Source organism: Monodon monoceros, unplaced genomic scaffold (genome assembly GCF_005190385.1).
Source record: "Monodon monoceros isolate NGI ecotype Baffin Bay Population unplaced genomic scaffold, NGI_Narwhal_1 Super_Scaffold_21, whole genome shotgun sequence".
Taxonomy (NCBI): Eukaryota; Metazoa; Chordata; class Mammalia; order Artiodactyla; family Monodontidae; genus Monodon; species Monodon monoceros.
In genome coordinates this window covers 10,520,991-10,543,196 of record NW_021703778.1, presented here as the reverse complement: position 1 = coordinate 10,543,196, position 22,206 = coordinate 10,520,991, and the positions used below count along the sequence as shown (strand labels likewise).

Below are 22,206 nucleotides of genomic sequence, written 5' to 3'. Positions count from 1 at the left end.
TTGAGTTTACTTTTGAGTATGGTGTTAGGGAGTGTTCTAATTTCATTCTTTTACATGTACCTGTCCAGTTTTCCCAGCACCAGTTATTGAAGAGGCTGTCTTTTCTCCACTCTATATTTCCTCCTTTATCAAAGATAAGTTGCCCATATGTGCGTGGGTTTATCTTTGGGCTTTCTATCCTGTTCCATTGATCTGTATTTTTGTGCCAGTACCATACTGTCTTGATTACTGTAGCTTTGTAATATAGTCTCAAGTCTGGGAGCCTGATTCCCCCAGCTGTTTTTCTTTCTCAAGATTGCTTTGGCTATTCGGGGTCTTTTGTGTTTCCATACGAATTGTGAAATTTTTTGTTCTAGTTCTGTGAAAAATGCCATTGGTAGTTTGATAGGGATTGCATTGAATGCTTTGGGTAATATTCACAATGTTGACTCTTCCAAACCAAGAACGTGGTATATCTCTCCATCTATTTGTATCACCTCTAATTTCTTTCATCAGTGTTTTTTAATTTTCTGCATACAGGTCTTTTGTCTCTTTAAGTAGGTTTATTCCTAGGTATTTTATTCTTTTGGTTGCAGTGGTAAATGGGAGTGTTTTCTTAATTTCACCTTCAGATTTTTCATCATTAGTGTATAGGAATGCAAGAGATTTCTGTGCATTAATTTTGTATCCTGCTACTTTACCAAATTCATTGATTAGCTCTAGTAGTTTTCTGGTAGCATCTTTAGGATCCTCTATGTATAGTATCATGTCATCTGCAAACAGTGACAGCTTTACTTCTTCTTTTCCGATTTGGATTCCTTTTATTTCTTTGTCTTATCTGATTGCTGTGGCTAAAACTTCCAAAACTATGTTGAATAATAGTGGTGAGAGTGGGCAACCTTGTCTTGTTCCTCATCTTAGTGGAAATGGTTTCAGTTTTTGACCACTGAGAACGATGTTGGCTGTGGTTTTGTCATATATGGCCTTTATTATGTTGAGATAAGTTCCCTCTATGCCTACTTTCTGGAGGGTTTTTATCATAAATGGGTGTTGAATTTTGTCGAAAGCTTTCTCTGCATCTGTTGAGATGATCATATGGTTTTTCTCCTTCAATTAGTTAATATGGTGTATCACGTTGATTGATTTGTGTATATTGAAGAATCCATGCATTCCTGGGATAAACCCCACTTGATCATGGTGTATGATCCTTTTATTGTGCTGTTGGATTCTGTTTGCTAGTATTTTGTTGAGGAGTGTTGCATCTATGTTCATCAGTGATATTGGCCTGTAGTTTTCTTTCTTTTTGACACCTTTGTCTGGTTTTGGTATCAGGGTGATGGTGGCCTTGTAGAATGAGTTTGGGAGTGTTCCTTCCTCTGCTATTTTTTGGAAGAGTTTGAGAAGGATAGGTGTTAGCTCTTCTCTAAATGTTTGATAGAATTCACCTGTGAAGCCATCTGGTGCTGGGCTTTTGTTTGTTGCAGGATTTTTACTCACAGTTTCAACTTCAGTGCTTGTGATTGGTCTGTTCATATTTTCTGTTTCTTCCTGGTTCATTCTTGGAAGGTTGTGCATTTCTAAGAATTTGTCCTTTTCTTCCAGGTTGTCCATTTAATTGGCATATAGTTGCTTGTAGTAATCTCTCATGATCCTTTGTATTTCTGCAGTGTCACTTATTACTTCTCCTTTTTCATTTCTAATTCTATTGATTTGAGTCTTCTCCCTTTTTTTCTTGATAAGTCTGGCTAACGGTTTATCTTCTCAAAGAACCAGCTTTTAGTTTTATTGATCTTTGCTTTCGTTTCCTTCATTTCTTTTTCATTTATTTCTGATCTGATCTTTATAATTTTTTTCCTTCTGCCAACTTTGAGGGTTTTCTGTTCTTTCTCTAATTGCTTTAGGTGTAAGGTTAGGTTGTTTATTTGAGTTGTTTCTTGTTTCTTAAGGTAGGATTGTATAGCTATAAACATCCCTCTTAGAACTGCTTTTGCTGCATCCCATAGGTTTTGGGTCGTTCTGTTTTCATTGTCATTTGTTTCTAGGTATTTTTTGATTTCCTCTTTGATTTCTTCAGTCATCTCTTGGTTATTAAGTAGTATGTTGTTTAGCCTCCATGTGTTTGTTTTTCTTTCAGACTTTTTCCTGTTATTGATATCTAGTCTCATAGTGTTGTGGTCAGAAAAGATACTTGACATGATTTCAATTTTCTTAAATTTGCCAAGGCTTGATTTGTTACCCAAGATATGATCTATACTGGAGAATGTTCCATGAGCAATTGAGAAGAATGTGTATTCTGTTGTTTTTGGATGGAATGTCTTATAAATATCAATTTAGTCCATCTTGTTTAATGTATCATTTAAAGCTTGTGTTTCCTTATTTTCATTTTGGATGATCTGTCCATTGGTGAAAGTGGGGTGTTAAATTCCCCTTCTATGATTGTTACTGTCAATTTCCCCTTTTATGGCTGTTAGTATTTGCCTTATGTATTGACGTGCTCCTATGTTGGGTGCATAACTATTTACCATTGTTATATATTCTTGGATTGATTCTCTTGATCATTTTGTAGTGTCCTTCTTTGTCTCTTCTAATAGTCTTTGTTTTAAAGTCTATTTTGTCTGATATGAGAATTGCTACTCCAGCTTTCTTTTTTTTTTTTTTTTTCCAACTTTCTTTTGATTTCCATTTGCATGGAATATTTTTTTCTATCCCCTCACTTTCAGTCTGTATGTGTCCCTAGGTCTGAAATGGCTCTCTTGTAGACAGCATATATACAGGTCTTATGTTTGTATCCATTCAGCCAGTCTGTGTCTTTTGGTTGGAGCATTTAATCCATTTACATTTAAGGTAATTATCGATATGTATGTTCCTATTACCATTTTCTTAATTGTTTTGGGTTTATTATTGTAGGTCTTTTCCTTCTCTTGTGTTTTCTGCCTAGAGAAGTTCCTTTAGCATTTGTTGTAAAGCTGGATTGGTGGTGCTGAAATCTCTTAGCTTTTGCTTGTCTGTAAAGCTTTTTATTCCTCTGTCAAATCTGAATGAGATCCTTACTGGGTAGAGTAATCTTGGTTGTAGGTTTTTCTCTTTCATCACTTTAAATATGTCTTGCCACTCCCTTCTGGCTTGCAGAGTTTCTGCTGGAGGATCAGCTGTTAAGCTTATGGGGATTCCCTTATGTGTTACTTGTTGTTTTTCCCTTGATGCTTTTAATATTTGTTCTTTGTATTGAATTTTTGATAGTTTGATTATTATGTGTCTTGGCCTGTTTCTCCTTGTATTTATCCTGTATGGGACTCTCTGTGCTTCCTGGACTTGATTAACTATTTCCTTTCCCATATTAGGTAAGTTTTCAACTATAATCTCTTCATATATTTTCTCAGACCCTTTCTTTTTCTCTTCTTCTTCTGGGACCCCTATAATTCGACTGTTGGTGCGTTTAATGTTGTCCCAGAGGTCTCTGAGACTGTCCTCAATTCTTTTCATTCTTTTTTCTTTATTCTGCTCTGCAGTAGTTATTTCCACTATCTTATCTTCCAGGTCACTTATCCGTTCTTCTGCCTCAGTTAGTATGCTACTGATCCGTTCTAGAGATTTAAAAATTTCATTTATTGTGTTGTTCATCATTTTTGTTTGCTCTTTAGTTCTTCTAGGTCCGTATTAAACATTTCTTGTGTTTTCTCCATTCTATTTCCAAGATTTTGGATCATCTTTACCATCATTATTCTGAATTCTTTTTCAGGTAGACTGCCTATTTCCTCTTCCTTTGTTAGGTCTGGTGGGTTTTTGCCTTGCTCCTTCATCTGCTGTGTGTTTCTCTGTCTTCTCATTTTGCTTCACTTACTGTGTTTGGGGTCTCCTTTTTGCAGGCTGCAGGTTCATAGTTCCCATTGTTTTTGGTGTCTGTCCCCAGTGGCTAAGGTTGGTTCAGTGGGTTGTGTAGGCTTCCTGGTGGAGGGGACTAGTGCCTGTGTTCTGGTGGATGAGGCTGGATATTGTCTTTCTGGTGAGCAGGTCCACATATGGTGGTGTGTTTGGGGTGTCTGCGGACTTATTATGATTTTAGGCAGTCTCTCTGCTAATGGATGGGGTTGTGTTCCTGTCTTGCTAGTTGTTTGGCATAGGGTGTCCTGCACTGTCGCTTGCTGGTCGTTGAGTGAAGCTGGGTGTTGGTGTTGAGATGAAGATCTCTGGGAGATTTTCACCGTTTGATATTATGTGGAGCTGGGACGTCTCTTGTGGACCAGTGTCCTGAAGTTGGCTCTCCCACCTCAGAAGCACAGCACTGACTCCTGGCTGCAGCACCAAGAGCCTTTCATCCACACGGCTCAGAATAAAATGGAGAAACGAAAGAAAGAAAGATGATAAAATAAAATAACGTAAAATAAAATAAAGTTATTAAAATAAAAAATAATTGTTATGAAAAAAATTTTTTTAAGTAATAAAGAAAAGGACAGAGAGAACCCTAGGACAAATGGTAAAAGCAAAGCTATACAGACAAAATCACACACAGAAGCATACACATACACACTCACCAAAAGAGAAAAAGGGAAAAAATATATACATATATCGTTGCTCCCAAAGTCCACCTCCTCAATTTCGGATGATTCATTGTCTCTTCAGGTATTCCACAGATGCAGGGTACATCAAGTTGATCGTGGAGATTTAATCCGCTGCTCCTGAGGCTGCTGAGAGAGATTTCCCTTTCTCTTCTTTGTTCGCACAGCTCCTGGGGTTCAGCTTTGGATTTGGACCCGCCTGTGCGTGTAGGTCGCCTGAGCGTGTCTGGTCTTTGCTCAGACAGGATGGGGTTAAAGGAGCAGCTGATTCTGGGGCTCTCACTCGCTCAGGCAATGGGGAGGGAGGGGTACGGATGTGGGACGAGCTTGTGGCAGCAGAGGCCACCGTGACTTTTCACCAACCTGAGGCACGCTGTGCGTTCTACCGGGGAACTTGTCCCTGGATCACGGGACCCTGGCAGTGGCAGGCTGCACAGGCTCCCAGGAGGGAGGTGTGGATAGTGACCTGTGCTCGCACACAGGCTTATTGGTGGCTGCAGCAGCCACCAAGTGTATTACTTAGTGTCTCATGCCTGTCTCTGTGGTCCGCGCTGATAGCCGCAGCTCGTGCCCGTCTCTGAAGCTCCTTTAAGCAGCGCTCTTAATCCCCTCTCCTCGCGCACCAGGGAACAAAGAGGGAAGAAAAAGTCTCTTGCCTCTTCGGCAGCTCCAGACCTTTTCCCGGACTACCTCCCGGCTAGCTGTGGCACACTAGCGCCTTCAGGCTGTGTTCATGCCGCCAACCCCAGTCCTCTCCCTGGCATCTGACTGATGCCCGAGCCTCAGTTCCTAGCCCCGACCCGTCCCAGCAGGTGAGCAGAGCAGCCTCTTGGGCTGGTGAGTGCCGGTCGGCCCTGATCCTCTGTGCGGGAATCTCTCCACTTTGCCCTCCGCACCCCTGTTGCTGCACTCTTCTCCGTGGCTCCGAAGCTTCCCGCTCTGCCACCCACAGTGTCCACCCGTGAAGGGGCTTCCTAGTGTGTGGAAACCTTTCCTCCTTCACAGCTCCCTCCCACTGGTGCAGGTTCCATCCCTATTCTTTGTCTCTTTTTTCTTTCTTCTTTTACCCTACCCAGGTACATGGGGAGTTTCTTGCCTTTTGGGAGGTCTGAGGTCTTCTGCCAGCATTCAGTAGGTGTTCTGTAGGAGTTGTTCCACATGTAGATCTATTTCTGATGTAATTTTTGGGAGGAAGGTGATCTGCACGTCGTAGTCTTCTGCCATCTTGAAGCTCCCCCACTCTTCTTTTTTTTTTTTTTTTTTTTGCTGTACGTGGGCCTCTCACTGTTGTGGCCTCTCCTGTTGCAGACCATAGGCTCCCAAACGAGGCCACCATCACTCTGATACCAAAACCAGACAAAGATGTCACAAAGAAAAAAACTACAGGCAAATAACACTGATGAACGTTGATGCAAAAATCCTCAACAAAATACTAGCAAACAGAATCCAACAGCACAATAATAGGATCATACACCATGATCAAGTGGGGTTTATCCCAGGAATGCAAGGATTCTTCAGTATACGCAAATCAATCAGTGCGATAAACCATATTAACAAATTGAAGGAGAAAACCCATCTGATCATCTCAGTAGATGCAGAAAAAGCTTTCAACAAAATTCAACACCCATTTATGATAAAAACCCTCCAGAAAGTAGGCATAGAGGGGACTTACCTCAACATAATAAAGGCCATATATGACAAACCCACAGCCAACATAATTCTCAGTGGTGAAAAACTGAAACCATTTCCTCTAAGATCAGGAACATGGCAAGGTTGTCCGCTCATGAGAGTTATTTAACATAGTTTTGGAAGTTTTAGCCACAGCAATCAGATAAGACAAAGAAATAAAAGGAATCCAAATCGGAAAAGAAGTAAAGCTGTTACTGTTTGCAGACGACATGATACTATACGCAGAGGATCCTAAAGATGCCAGCAGAAAACTACTAGAGCTAATCAATGAATTTGGAAAAGTAGCAGGATATAACATCAATGCACAGAAATCTCTTGCATTCCTATACACTAATGATGAAAAATCTGAAAGAGAAATTAAGGGAACACTCCCATTTACCATTGCAACCAAAAGAATAAAATATCTAGGAATAAACCTACCTAAGGAGACAAAAGACCTGTATGCAGAAAACTATAAGACTCTGATGAAAGAAATTAAAAATTATACAAACAGATGGAGAGATATGCCATGTTCTTGGCTTGGAAGAATCAACATTGTGAAAATGACTATATTACCCAAAGCTATCTACAGATTCATTGCAATCCCTATCAAACTACCACTGGCATTTTTCACAGAACTAGAACAAAAAATTTCACAATTTGTATAGAAACACAAAAAAACCCGAATAGCCAAAGTAATCTTGAGAAAGAAAAATGTAGCTGGAGGAATCAGGCTCCCTGACTTCAGACTATACTACAGAGCTACAGTAATCAAGATAGTATGGTACTGGCAGAAGAACAGCAATATAGATCAATGGAACAGGATAGAAAGCCCAGAGATAGACCCACGCTCATATGGTCACCTTATCTTTGATAAAGCAGGCAAGAATACACAGTGGAGCAAAGACAGCCTCTTCAATAAGTGGTGCTGGGAAAACTGGACAACTACATGTAACAGAATGATATTAGAACACTCCCTAACACCATACTCAAAAATAAACTCAAAATGGATTAAAGACCTAAATGTAAGGCCAGACACTATAATACTTTTAGATGAAAACATAGGCAGAACACTCTATGACATAAATCACAGCAAAATCCTTTTTGACCCATGTCCTAGAGAAGTGGAAATAAAAACCAAAATAAACAAATGGGACCTAATGAAACTTAAAAGCTTTATTAGCACAGCAAAGGAAACCATAAAAAAGATGAAAAGACAACCCTCAGAATGGGAGAAAATATTTGAAAATGAAGTAACTGACAAAGGATTAATCTCCGTAATTTACAAGCAGTTCATGCAGTTCAATATCAAAAGAACAAATAACCCAATCCAAAAATGGGCAGAAGACCTAAGTAGACATTTGTGCAAAGAATATATACAGATTGCCAACAAACGCATGAAAGGATGCTCAACATCTCTAATCATTAGAGAAATGCAAATCAAAACTATAATGAGGTATCACCTCACACAGATGGTCAGAATGGCCATCTTCAAAAACTCTACAAGCAATAAATGCTGGAGAGGGTGTGGAGAAAAGGGAACCCTCTTGCACTGTTGGTGGGAATGTAAATTGATACAGCCACTATGGAGAACAGTATGGAGGTTCCTTAAAAAACTAAAAATAGAACTACCATATGACCCAGTAATTACACTGCTGGGCATATATCCTGAGAAAACCATAATTCAAAAAGAGTCATGTACCGCAGTGTTCATTGCAGCACTACTTACAACAGCCAGGACATGGAAGCAACCTAATTGTCCATCGACACTTAGGAGATCAGCTTGGTGTTTTGTGACCACCTAGATGGGTGGGATAGGGAGTGTGGGAGGAAGACACAAGAGGGAGGAGGTATGGGGATATATGTATATGTATAGCTTATTCACTTTGTTATATAGCAGAAACTAACACACCATTGTAAAGCAATTTTACTCCAATTAAGATGTTAAAAAAAGAAATGGTATTGGCAGTGGTGAAAGAGAGAAAGAAGAGTCTAGGATGACTCTCAAGATTGTAATGTGATTTTCTGTGTGCTTTTTGAAGCCATTAACAAAGAGAGGGTATTTTGAAGGAATAGGTTTGGATGGACAAAGGTGAGTTTGGTTTTGGACATGCTGAGATTAAGTCATCCATGAACCCTAGCTGGAGAATCCTGGAGTGGTGCTCAGAAGAGAGGTCAGAGCTAGAGATAGATTTGAGTTACCACGATGGGGTATTCACTGATGCTGTGGGAATGAAATAGGTATTCCAGAGAAAGGATGTGAAGAAGAGGGGCAGACTTACTGTGTACCACTGAGGAATAATTTAGATAAGAAAACGCTTGTTCTAAGTCTTTATCCAAAACTTGAATCACCTGAGGGATTTATATTTTAAGATACAGGAAGGGAAAGTAATCTAATTATTTTGATGTCCATTTGCTCTGATTGATTTATTCTGCTGGTATCAGGAGAACTGATGCTGAAATGCCTTAAAATAAGTTCTATCTATTTACAGCTCTCTGTGAGTCTGGAAGTCACAAAATCTTTGTAAATTTTCCAAGTCTTTGAGAACAGCCTTCATGATATGTGCTTTCAGACCACAGGCATATGGTGAGAGTTTGCTTGCCTTCCAAAAGCAGACATTGAGAAGCAGGAGAGTTTGGTTATAGTTTAGACAGTTTTTGAACTGATTTAGCAGTAATGGGTCAACTCAGTTTTAATGACTATATTTTATTTTCTTGAGAACATACACTGTGGATGTTCTCATGGATTTCCATATATATATTTCAGAATTTTAAAAATTTTATCTGGCATGAAGTCCATTCATATTCATGACTAGACATGTGAATATGGTCATTTTAATGATGTAAAGCAAAAACACTGTATGTAGTTCTCTTGTAATTGACGAGCTCAAGTTCTAGCCTATTTTTTATTTTTTTTTTGCGGTACGCGGGCCTCTCACTGCTGTGGCCTCTCCTGTTGCGGAGCACAGGCTCCGGGCGCGCAGGCTCAGCGGCCATGGCTCGTGGGCCTAGCCGCTCCGCGGCATGTGGGATCTCCCCGGACCAGGGCACGAACGCATGTGCCCTGCATCGGCAGGCGGACTCTCAACCACTGTGCCACCAGGGAAGCCCTAGCCTATTTTTTTAATTGAAATAGATTTGACATACAACATTGTATAAATTTAAGGTGTATATGTTTTTTGATACGTTTGTATATTGTAGTATGACTGCTATTGTAGTGATAATTAGCACCTCTATCACATCACATGAATTGTCTTTTTTTAGTGGTTAGACTCATTAAGTTCTAGTCTCTTAGCAAGTTTGATGGTTGTAATACAATGTTGTTATCGATATTCTAGCCTGTTTTCTTCTTATATTGGGTTACTATAAAAATGTGTCTGCCAAAACCACTTGTAAACAAGTAGGTAATATGAACAGATTCTCATGTGAATTGATCTGAATGTTTACCAGCAAATAGATACATTTTGTTCTTATAAGACAAATAAACAACTTTTTCGTATTTGTAGTGATATTTTAAGTTGGTAGATAAAATAGGGGAGATAATACAACAAAATCTTCTGTCAGTTTTAATAATAGCAAATGGGGTTTTTGTTGCTCTGTTTGTTTTTATGGTGCCCTTTTGGAAAAAGGCATTTTCTGAGGCCAGAAAAAAAGTGATTTTTGAAAGGCCATACAAAATGTTATTTCAAATTTAAACATAATTGAAATATATTAGCAAAAACTTACTCATATCAGAAATGAATTCAGGAACTCATTGAATGACAAAATTGTTTATACCTAAGAAGAACAGAAACCGAACTTATCAGTAGATTTCTAGACACTTTTCAAAATAATTTTTTGTGTGCAATGAGAAATTAGCAGGCATATATGTTTTATATAGTTATGGTACCTTTTCCTGTAAATAGTGTATTCTTGAAGAATTGAATTTAACTTGAATTTTTAATAGATTTTATTGAATAGAATAAATAATAAAATATTATTTATTAGAATAATAATAGAATAAATAGAATAAACTAATACTAATAAAGTTTACCCAAAGACACAGAGCCAGTAAGCAAAACTCAGATCATAAAGACTTCAGAGCTTACCTATTTAAAAATTTTTTATTTTATATTGGAATATAGATGATTTACAATGTTGTGTTAGTTTCAGATGTACAGCAAAGTGATATAGTTATACATATATCTATTCTTTTTCAGATTCTTTTCCAATATAGGTTATTACAGAGTATTGAGTATAGTTCCCTGTGCTATTCAGTAGGTCCTTGTTGATTATCTATTTTATTATATATAGTAGCGTATATGTGAATCCCAACCTCCTAGTTTATCCTTCCCCATCTTTCCCCTGTGGTAACCATAAGTTTGTTTTCTATGTTGCGAGTCTATTTCTGTTTTGTAAATAAGTTCATTTGTATCATTTTTAGATTTCACATGTAAGTGATATCATATGATATTTGTCTTTCTCTGTCTGGCTTACTTCACTTAGTATGATAACATCTAGGTCCATCCATGTTGCTGCAGATGTCATCATTTCATTCTTTTTTATGGCTGAGTAATATTCCATTGCATATATGTACCACTTCTCCTTAACAGCTTACATATTTAATTACCACCCTATGTGTGATATTCCTGTTTCTTGGAGTGTGGGTAGAGAACTCTGAGCTTCCTGTCAATTTCTTGCTCCCTTTCTTGTAGGGCTCTCTTCCATCTTTGCAAAGTGATCAGATAGAAGTAAATGAATGGGAAGTATGGAAATGTCATTGGCTTAAATGTAAATTAATAGAGTATACAAATTGAAGGTACAAATGGTAGAAGTACCAGAAAGTTATATACTATTGCTTTCTTTGTGAGTTTACCCGTTGTGTGATAGGTCTTGCAAATTGGTGGCACCAATTTCATGAGATTTGAGGAGTAATAAAAGGTCTGTTGATTTTTATCTTTATCCACCTTAGTGTGAGTTTCAAATCCTTTGTTATTTATTTATTTTTATGAAGGTACAATTTACATAGAGTGAAATGCATGAATATTAATTGTACAGTGCAGTGTGTTTGACAAATGCATACACCCATGTAATCTATGCCTTTTTCAAGATGTAGATGTTTCCATTCTCCCCAGAGAGTTGTCTCTTGCCCTTTCCCAGTCAATCCCCACACCTCCCTCTCAGAGTTCTATCACTGTAGATTAGTTTTGTCTGTTCTAGAACTCCATATAAATGGAATCATGCAGTGTGTTCTCTTTTGTATCTGGCTTCTTTAATATATACTGTATAATCTTTGAGATTCATATTGACTGTGTGAATCACCACTTTTCCCCTTCTATTTCTGAGTGGTATTTCATTGTAAGAATATTATTATAATTTGTTTATTCATTTTCCTGTTGGATGGATATTTGTGTTGTTCTCCTTTTTGATTATTATAAATCAAGTTGCTGTGAACATTCTTTTTTGTTTTTCGACTTGAAAGCATTTTATTAAACATTTTTGGATGTTGCTTCCTACTTTTTAAGTATAAAAAAGGCATTTCAATATAAACAAATATATAATGAAGCCATCTCCCTTTATGTGGAGAAATATGAATGAACTTTGCATTAATATTTAAAGGCAAAGTAGTTCATTGCCCAAACTTTAAATATCTCAAGAGCACAACAAATTCTGAACACACTAAGATCATGTTGCTACTTCAGTATTCTTGGGAATGGTGAGTGATTAGTTGGTCTGTGTTTTAGGATTGGTTTCCATGCTTGTTTCTTGAGCTTCTTCTACCTCTGAGAGCTTTTTATCGTTCTCCAGTTTGTTGAAGTTCATGGATGGTGCTAAGAAGAACGTGAAACTGTTTCCTTCTCAATTCCAGCTTATCTTCAATACTTCATTTAATATGTGAAAGATGCTCTCATTCCTTTCCCAGAGCCTGTAGTTCCTTTAATGTCTCATGCCTCTCTGGATGACGCAGAATCACTTTTGCCAATGCATCATATTCTTGGCTATCTTTTTGCATTCATTTTGCTTGAAGAATTTGCTTTTTGCACTCAGCGATTTTTTCATGTGCTCCAGTAATGCTACCTTCTATTTCTTTGTAAATTTTTTCATAATTTTCCATTTCTCTGAGATTCATATCATATACCAGCAAACTTTTGCCCATTGAAAATTCACATTGGGACAGTGTGCTCAGCATACGTTGGTACTGGCTGTATCCCTCTTCCTGGGATCCAGAGTTGTGCCACTTAATGAAACTTTTCGCAAGCAGATTAATTTTCCCATCATCTCCAGTGCCATCTCCATCAATGAGGAGACGCTTCTGTATGACTTCGTTGTCAGTCACGGCTCCCACATGCGCGGTGGCGGTGGCCACTGTGAACATTCTTATACAAGTTTTTTTTTGCAATCAAATGTTTTTCTTTCACCTACGATTAGAATTGCTTGGTCATAGGGCAGATGTATTTTTAACTTTCATAAGATGCTGCCAAACCATTTTCCAAAGTGGTTGTTATTGTATTTTATATTCCCATTTTATATTCCCATTAGCAATGTATGGAAATTCCCCTTGCTCTAAATCCGCTCCACATTTGGTATTGTCAGTCTCTTTAATTGTAACAATTTTAGAAGGTATCTTTTTATAATTTTAATCTTTTCAACCTTTCTGTGAGATTAGAGTTTTAAACTGTTCTGTATTGTAAAAGCAATATATTTTACAGAGTTTGGAAAAGACTGAAAATTTTAAGTAATAATGTAAAAATTACCTATAAGTCCGCAATTTACTTTTCTAAACATTTAGTAGAAAATTATTTTCATATATATAAATTATAATCTTATACTCTTTTGTCATTAAATATGTCCCCAAACCTTGAACTTTATGACATAATATTATTATACTATAGAGTATATTATAATTCATTTTACCATTTGTCAAGCTTTTGGGATGTGGATTGCCCCTAATTTTGTCCCGATATAAATAATACTGTGTGTGAAACATTCTTTTTTTTTTTTTTTTTTACATTTTTAAAAACATCTTTATTGGAGTATACTTGCTTTACAATATTGTGTTAGTTTCTGCTGTATAACAAAGTGAATCAGCTATATGTATACATATAACCCCATATCCCCTCCCTTTTGCACCTCCCTCCCTCCCACCCTCCCTGTCACACCCCTCTAGGTGGTCACAAAGCGCCGAGCTGATCTCCCTGTGCTGTGCGGCTGCTTCCCACTAGCTATCTGTTTTACATTTGGTAGTGTATATATGTCCATGCCACTCTCTCACTTCGTCCCAGATTACCCTTCCCCCTCCCCGTGTCCTCAAGGCCATTCTCTACGTCTGCGTGTTTATTCCTGTCCTGCCCCTAGGTTCATCGGAACCTTTTTTTTTTTTAGATTCCATATATATTTGTTAGCATATGGTATTTGTTTTTCTCTTTCTGACTTAACTTCACTCTGTATGATAGACTCTAGTTCCATCCACCTCACTACAAATAACTCAATTTCGTTTCTTTTTATGGCTCATATTCCATTGTATATATGTGCCATATCTTTATCCATTCATCTGTCAGTAGACACTTAGGTTGCTTCCATGTCCTGGCTATTGTAAATAATGCTGCAATGAACATTGTAGTACATGACTCTTTGAATTATGGTTTTCTCAGGGTATATGCCCAGTAGTGGGATTGCTGGGTCATATGGTAGTTCTATTTTTAGTTTTTTAAGGAACCTCCATATTGTTCTCCATAGTGGCTGTATCAACTTACATTCCCACCAACAGTGCAAGAGGGTTCCCTTTTCTCCGCACCCTCTCCAGCATTTATTGTTTGTAGATTTTTTAAAGATGGCCATTCTGACCAGTGTGAGGTGATACCTCATTGTAGTTTTGATTTGCATTTCTCTAATGATTAGTGATGTTGAGCATCCTTTCATGTGTTTGTTGGCAATCTGTATATATTCTTTGGAGAAATGTCTATTTAGGTCTTCTGCCCATTTTTGGATTTGAAACATTCTTGTAACTAAATCTTGTGTGTGATTCAGATTACTTCCTTGGGGCAACTTCCTGCCAGATCACAGTGTTGTCTCATTGTCTCATTTCCAGTCTTTATAGCTCATTGTATTTAACAGAAATTCCAGAATAATGTAAAATCCCACGGTTGCCATCAGGCTTCCTTATCGTTTGCCTACTTAAGAAGAATTCCTTCCTCACCACTATAGATGTTCTTTCTCTTAGGAAGTGATGCTCATGAATGTTGCTTTCCACATTAATTTCAGTTGTGATAAGTGTTCCACTCATGGAGGCACTCTGTGTGATGAGCATAGAACATGGAAACTTACCCAGTTTGGGTAGTTCTATGAAACTCCTGTGTCTACCGCCTGGTGTGTTACAGTGAAGGCACTTAAAAAAACCCTATATTGTGTGAAAAGTCAGTGAAAGTAAGACCTGAGGAATGAGTTGATGTGAGCCAAGTTGATGTGAGTTGATGTGAAGTATCTAAAATTTTGATAGATACTTCAAAACTGCTTAATCAAAGGCTTCATCATTTTATATTTCTATCAGCATGAAAGTGTCCATTTTCTAGCATTCTAACCAGTAATTGATATTATCAAGTTTTTAACTTTTTGAATCTAATGGATTAAAAATGATATATTTTAAATTTACATTTCCCAGTTACTTGTGAGAGTGAGTACTTTTTTCTCATTTTTATTTCAATTTGTATTTCTGCTTTGAATTTCCTGTTCACAGCAGGGCTGTGATTTTCCATTTCACATGTGTCTTTATATTTCAGTGGAGGTTAGTAAAGGTTGCTTCAGGAGCTGCTATCCAATGCTATTTTAAATGACAGCTTTAAAAGTTGGATTTTGAAAGTGATAGGGGCAAGGTTGAGTGATACCATTATATAATGTCAGTTCTGTCAATTTCCCTGGGCAAGTGTTTTATCCTCTTTAAACCTCAGCCTCCTCATTTATAAAGTGGGGATAATAATAGTACCTACTATTTGTCATGAGGGTTAAATGTTTTTGTGAGGATTAATTAATATAAAGTGCCTAGGATAATGGCTGGCACAAAAATTCGACTGTCATCATTTGTTACGTAATGTTGTCACTGTTGTTACTTATTACCACTTTTATTATCAACATTTTGTTAAAGTCAGAGGTGTCTTTGGGAAAAATGGCACTGAATGAGCAAATTAGCAATACTAGGTACAATTTCAGGTCTCTGTTTTACCCAGTACAGTGGTTGTGGATTTACTCCCTTTCCCCAGAGTTGGCTTTTTCATTCCCAGAATTTATGCATTTATACTTCCTTCATGGTCTTAAAGATGTGGTCAAAAAAGAAACAAAGAGAAAACCATAGTAAGTGGAGTATATTCCTGGGGGCGGAAGGAAGCCGCTCTTCTGGACCTTGAAATCACACCTGCACAGCATGTCGTGAAACCTGTCACATGATGAAAGCTGGATTTCAGAGGCACCTTCCTTATTATACAAACTTCTGCTACAAAGACAGAAAGAATAAAGGGAAGCAAACCTACTCGCTTAGCTTGTCCTCAACAAAGGCTTCGGGGATTTTCTGAGGCACAGATGTGTGTAGTTATGGTTAGATAGACTGACTCAGTGGAATTTAAATGCGCAACTGGGAAGAAAAGACTTTTTTGAAATATGAATTTCTTCTTTAAAAAATCTTCAACAGAAGATAAGGATGATGGGGTCCCTCTTATTCCTAAAAGGAGCCTCTGCATTCTAGTTTCTGATTGAATGTAGATACCTTGGTTTGCTTCCATATAGGAACAGTCTCTGAGGAAACTGTCATAGACAGTGAGGTTTGGGGGCACCAGGAGGCCCACTGTGCTGATAGCCTTGCTCTTAACTTTCAGAGTTCAAGGTCTTTGCCTTTAGGTTTTAAGTGTTGGCCATCTACTTTGTCTTCCAAGTCCTACCTGGAGGAGCAACCATTAAACTGCTATTAATCACTAACACCCTAATTGGCATTTATTGTATCCCTTTTATTTAAAGAAGGTGGGTAAAATTAAGGCATGGAAGAAATTAGAAGTTGGGGATTAGGAGAAATAAGGGAATTCCTTTGAAATGTATGCCTAACTTGAAGAGGGCAGGCCTGGATGAGATGACAGAATTGATTGAAGTAATGGAGATGAAGACAAGAGTGAATACAGAGGCAGGTGTCTGTGAGGAAGCTGAGAGGACAGTGACCCCACCCATGCCTGAGTCCGCTCTCCCTCCCCCCATTTCACCCCCCCCCCCGCCCCAGTCCAAGAATTGATCGTACGTTGACAGTTTCTTCTATGTGCCTCCTCTCTCCTTCTCCCTCCTACCTCCTCTTATTAAGATTTTGACCGTTTAACTTATCCCCTAAGTTGAAGAGGAGCCCATGGATTAAAAGTGAAGGATTTTCTCTCCACTTGAATGTGCATCAGCACGCATTACCTTCTCACTTATTTACTCAGGGAAACAGTTGGTCAACAGAATTTGGAGGGGGTTCTGGAAAATACCAAAAGTAAAACTAGGAATATTTCATAAAATCCACTTTTATTTCTAGCCTATAGATGTAGATTTTAGATAGTTTGACTACAAAATAGGCAATTGATTACCATTAACCAGGATGGGAAACATGAAGAGAAAAGCAGATTGCAAGATGGAAAAATTTAGTTTTTGAAATCTTGAGTTTGAGGTGCCTGTGGGTCATTCAGGTAGAACTGTTTTATAGCCAACTGAAAATATGGCTCTGGAGCTCCAGAAAGAGGCTTAGACTGAAGATACAGATTTGGAGTCATTACTTTAAAAAGCTTCAAATATTGATTGTTTATAGAAAACTATTTTAGTAATAGTTCATCTTTCAATGAGGTTAAACACAATTGCTTTTTAAAAAATCTATTACATTGTAAAACTTTTTTCTAAATTTTGGTTTTATAACATTGTTTTAACTTTTTAGTGATTTTTCTACTGTCAAATTTCGGCTTGTACTTAATTATTTCTCTTGTATCTTTTTGATTTGATAGTCTAATTAAAATGCATTTGTATAATATATTTTAGAGCAAAGAATAACTAAGTAGGATCCAACAAAGAGAAGAGAGAAGACTAATTAAAATAACCCTCAGTTAGTGTGACCTTTTTATATTCTATATTAAAGAGCATCTATTTCTAATTAAAACATGAATTTATTATTTGAAAATCTTTCCTGAACCATGTTCATAATATAAAATATAAAACTTTAAAATATCAAGATAATTATTAATTGCAAATATGTTATGACTTGCTAATAAACATTAAGACTAACTGAAGTAGCAGAATTTAGTGAAACAAATGGTTAGAATTGAGTCACAATGTAAACAGGATGTTAATTAATATGACTCCCATTTTTTCCACTTCGTCTTTTGCTAAACAAGTTTAAGAGTGATACACTCCATGTGAACTGAATTTCATAATACCCATTTAACAGATCTTCTTAATGCACCAAAGTTGGACAAAAATCAGAATCCAATTTACTCCATCTAATCTAGAAATATTTATACTATTTTAGAGATAGAATTTCGAATTCCTGTTTCCATCATCTTTGCATCTAAGTAGCAGTCATTCTCCCACAACCTTTTATAGTCTACCTTTGTTTTTGCCTGTCAGATATAATACTGCTATTTTAAATTTCCGAACCGCTTACTCTTCTTGCAAGTAGGGGGCATCTCTTACACCTCATTAAATCATCTATTTGTTTATCCACCAAAATGCTCATCATATTTCTTTGTACATTTGTAAATGTCTTATCCGAATGGAACTTTTTGTTAGACTATCTCCAAATATCAGACACAGTATGAAATATCTCTTCATTTTACACTCTGTCTAGTCATTCCATGCACTTCCAAACATGCTATAGAAGACAGACAATGTGTTAAAGACAAGCTAACAGTTCTAAGCAATTCTGTTTCTGTTCTCACATTTTTTTCCCCCATTTAAGAAGCCTGAGGAGAGTTGATGTTGTCCAGCTAACATCTAATGGGCCCTATTGCCTATGTGTGAGCAGTAGTATTTTAAAGTAGTCACCTTACAGATCACAGTGTTCAACATACCAAATTAAAAAAAAATTCTGAGATTAGAAAGTTCAAATGATGAAGATAGATTGCTTAGATTTGTTGCTACTTAGCAATCAGGTGAAACTGAGCAAAAAATGTCATCTCTTGAATTTCTCTGGGTATAAAATATACTTAAGTTTAAAAAAATGATTGGTGTCAGACTAGATGATATTTGAGTTTACCTCAGTTAACTAAGATTGATTTTTGAAAAAGTAAGCAAAGTGTTTTGTCTCATTAATATCAAATTTTAAAGTACTTAATACTTTATGTTTTAATTATCATTCCATTCCATTTTCATGAGGGGGAATTTGTTTTTTCAGTGATCTACTTTTTATTTGAAAATATATCCATTACTCTCAGTAGCCTTTTTTTTCTTTTTCTTTTTTTTTTTTTTTTCGGTACGGGGGGCTCCCACTGTTGTGGCCTCTCCCGTTGCGGAGCGCAGGCTCCAGATGCGCAGGCTCAGCGGCCATGGCTTCGGCCCAGCCGCTCCGCAGCATGTGGGATCTTCCCAGACCGGGGCACGAACCCACGTCCCCTGCATCGGCAGGCGGGCTCTCAACCACTGCGCCACCAGGGAAGCCCTCTCAATAGGTTTTAATCAATAATAGAATAAGCAAATGACATATTCTGTTTCAATAATTTCATGCCACTTTACTTAAGTAATCCTTCTCAAGGCAAGATTCTTTTTGTAATATCTTAGTCTGTACCATTCACTTCGGTGTGCTTTTTTGACACTTAAGAGAATTCATCTCCATGAATAGAGTATGAATTACTCTATTTATTAGTATTGAAAGAAAAGGGAATAGGAGGTTGCAATTAGATTATAGAGAAGTAGCAGCTATTTTTGTAAAGAAGCTGTGGGAAAAATGAGGACAAATCAGGACATAGTCATCTGCATTTTGGGAAGGCATTCCAGTGGCATCTTGTTGGGGAGGCTGAGTGCGGGAATGACAAAGTCTAATAGGAAGTGCTTTGGCATTTAAGTTGCTTTGGTCATAAGCACAGACAGGTGACCCTGGCTGAGTAAAGGTGATCCAAAATGTTCCTTCTCATGCATTCTAGTTATTCTGCATCTCTGCAACAGCAGTGAGAGTCAACCACTTTGAGTTATAAAATCAGGCACTGAACTCCTAAAAGATGAGACACTTCTAGGTGTCCACATCATCTGAAACAAAGCAAAGGGGGAACAAGGCAAGCATCTCACGAAATCCTGCAAAGCAACCAGGAGACGTTTCTGCCCAGCAATGCATGGTGAACCATAACTAACAATGAATGAATGGTTGTTTTTTATTTCACATATATAAAATATCATTGACTTTTTTCTTAGTGTGCTGTACTGTTTTAAAGAATATGAAAGTATGTATACGTTACTCTGAATTTTATTTTTGGATAAACTTATTTTTCTAAAAGGTCTTAAACAACACCATTGCAAATTACCATGTCATACAAAAATGAGCTTTCTTATGAAGTCTTAGAAATTTAAAAGAATTCCTAATTAAGGCCATGTGACAATTTGTTTCAGTGTTTTACATAAAACTGTCAGGAATTTAAAATCGACTAGCAACCTATTTTTATTATTAATTTATTTATTTATTTTATTTATTTTTGGCTGAGTTGGGTCTTTGTTGCCGCGCGAGGGCTTTCTCTAGTTACGGCTTGCGGAGGCTGCTCTTTGTTGCAGTGCGTGGGCTTCTCATTGCGGTGGCTTCTCTTGTTGCAGAGTACGGGCTCTAGGCGCGCGGGCTTCAGTAGTTGTGGCGCACGGGCTTTGTTGCTCTGCGGCATGTGGGATTTTCCCGGACCAGGGCTTGAACCCGTGTCCCCTGCATTGGCAGGCGGATTCTTAAGCACTGTGCCACCAGGGAAGCCCTAAATTGACTAGCAACTTTAAAAACTAATATCTGAACCAAATTCCTTAGTTGTAGTTTATTTTTAAATACTCTAATAATGCTACATATTTTTTTATTGTAGTATTACATTCATTTCTGTTCCTTTGGGTAAGAAGGTGACTGAGGGACAGATTGGATGAACAGAGGAAATCTCCCTGACTTGGGACCAGCAGCAGTGGATGACGGGACCTTGTTCTGTTACTCGTTGGCTGAGTGAGCTTAGATATGTTGACACCACCTCATCTATCTGCCCATGAAAGATTGTCCATGTCCATTGACTGAGAGCCTGCTCTGTGCCGGGCAGCATGATTACTAATCTTTACAGCAGTACTTCATGATGGGCATTATTACACCCGTTTTATAAATGAAGAAAGTGAAGCTCAGAAGGTCAGGCAACTTGCCCAGGGTCACACTGCTAGTGAGCCGCCAATGCTGAGATTCTGAACTGTCTGCATATAAAGCCCATGTGTTCATTCCACAAATTTATAATTCTCTGAGTTATTTATACTTCACTTTGGGAATCTCTATCCTGACCATATTCTGCTTTTTTATACCTTTTTTACTGCTGAGAATTCTTCTGAAAACCTGTTATTGATTTTTAACTAACCATATTTTGAGCAATTGTTCCTTGACACATTTTTCTAAATCTGATTGGTTTTTCAGTGTGTCATCACAGATCTTCTCTAGACAAACTGATTTCATGTAGTCTGCCAAACTGGATGAGTCTTTTCTCATCCCTTTATATAATTGTAAATAAAATTATTAAAAATAGTACCCTCTTACCTCTCAATGTCAGGATTCTTTTCAGGACATCTTGCCTCCAATATATTGTTGTGTAATTATTTCATCAGGTGGTTGTCGGGTTTCATTTGTAATCTCTCTGTCCATGGTTTTCTCTACAGAAATAGAAGAATTAAAAGAAAAAGTGCAGCTCGTGAGAATGTTTTGCCAGAACGGCAAATTCTTTTCGTAAATGCTGTAGAGTTACAGAGTCCTGGTTTGTCATCCAAACCTATGCTAGTTCACTCTTTTCAGAATCTGATTCTCTTGCTTTTGTATATTTTCATCGTACATGCTGAGATCCAGCTGTATAAAAATGTCTTCAGGCTCAGAGGTTCCTTTTGTAATAGAAAGAAACTTTAATTGCTGCAAGGCTGAAGATACCAGCTGTGTTCAAAAATAGATACACTGTTTTAGCAAGATATACATTAATTTCCCCAGTGGTGAAAAATGTTTTAAAAATATAAACGAAGTAGTTAGTCCCTATAGGATCAAGGAAATAATGACAAACTATTTTAATTATGTTTAGAAGTTCAGACTTTAGCGTTCTTATCATCTTATTACTTCCAGTAAGTTAGCTTCCTTTAGGTGCTTACATCCTAGGCAAATCCTAGGCAAATTCTGTGACAAGCTGTGCTTCATCTTATGCCTCTGTACTTTACATCTGGAGATTATGGAATTTAGATGCTGACTTTGACATAATTTTATAAAATTGGTGTAGTAAGATTAGCCCTTCTCTGTTGTCTACAGGTTTGATATCTGGCTGCTGTAATTACCTCGTAAGTCAGTTCTGAAAGTTTAAGAACCGGGGAAAGCGGGATGGAGTGGAGTGAGGTAGAATCTGCTCTCTTTTGTAAACTCTGGAATGATATTTATTAGGCTGTATGGAGTCTAAGCCAGAGAATTAGGGTCAGTATCTCTCCCAGGTTTATATTCACCTATAAGTGTCATACATACATTGATCATTTTATGCATGTTGTCAGTACTGAATAAAATTTATTAAGTAGATATTAGTTAGGAAGGGCTTTGTTTAGAATTCTTTGCATATTGTGATACCTAATGGTGGAATTTTCTAACAGTTGAGTTGACACATCTTAGATGATTTTTCTTTAATTTTATTTATTTAATTATTAAAATGTATGTTACACAGCAGTATATGACTACATCTCCAAAGAAAGTAAAGTATTTCCAGATAAGTTGATCTATCCTCAAATCTACTTCTCCAGGAAATAAAATGCATTGTTATCAGTTTGGTATATATCCTCCAGACCTGGATTTGATATT

General features: G+C 37.4%; 1 protein-coding gene and 1 pseudogene across 1 annotated transcript in view; one reads left to right on the top strand and one right to left on the bottom strand.

Moving 5' to 3' along the window:
- Nucleotides 1-22,206, top strand: part of GPR158 (G protein-coupled receptor 158) — a 319,600-nt gene that overhangs the window by 193,877 nt on the left and 103,517 nt on the right. The window lies entirely within an intron of this gene.
- Nucleotides 11,907-12,558, bottom strand: LOC114904994 (annotated as a pseudogene).